Below are 615 nucleotides of genomic sequence, written 5' to 3'. Positions count from 1 at the left end.
CCCGCCTCTCCCGGCAGCTGTTCCCACAGCCACCACCCCCTCCTGCTGCTCGGCCCTCACGGACGTGAGGCTCGCGCTGGTGCCTGGCTACCTGTTCTCCCTCTCGTCTCTGTTCGCTTTCCTTTTAGTTTCGTTAATCCTCACCCGGGATGTTTTTTCCGTTGATTTTTTTTTAGAAAGAGTGAAAAGGGAGTGGGACAGAGAGAGAAGCATCGATGTGAGAGAGACACATGGATCGGCTGCCTCCTGCACGTGCCCTGACAGAACCGGGGATGGAGCCTGCACCCCGGCACGTGCCCTGACCAGGCATCGAACCGTGACCTCCTGGTCGATGCTCCACCACTGAGCCCTGCGTTCTCTCACTTTTAAAGGAGCTGGGGTTTGGCTCCACTGACTGCTGTGCTTGTCCACTCATCCCCGTGACATTCTGTCCTGACGCGTGTGTGAGCCCCACGGGGACCACAGCGGCCAGGACTGGAGCCGCCGGCCCTCAGCACCGCTTCCCTCTTGCTTTCTAGTCTGGACGCCCCCAGCGCAGCTCCTCCTCCGGGGCAGCCCCCAGACCTTCTCCTCGCCCCCCTCCGACTCTCGCAGGAGAGCCAGGTGGACGCGCCC

The 615-nt window shown here is 62.0% G+C and overlaps 1 protein-coding gene across 1 annotated transcript in view; it reads left to right on the top strand.

Annotated features, from left to right (window-relative positions):
• Positions 1-615, top strand: part of SLC38A10 (solute carrier family 38 member 10) — a 22,035-nt gene that overhangs the window by 7,437 nt on the left and 13,983 nt on the right. The window lies entirely within an intron of this gene.

The sequence above is a fragment of the Myotis davidii genome, unplaced genomic scaffold (assembly GCF_000327345.1).
Source record: "Myotis davidii unplaced genomic scaffold, ASM32734v1 scaffold211, whole genome shotgun sequence".
Taxonomy (NCBI): Eukaryota; Metazoa; Chordata; class Mammalia; order Chiroptera; family Vespertilionidae; genus Myotis; species Myotis davidii.
Note: the sequence above shows the minus strand (reverse complement) of the source record. Positions and strands in the feature narration are given on the sequence as shown.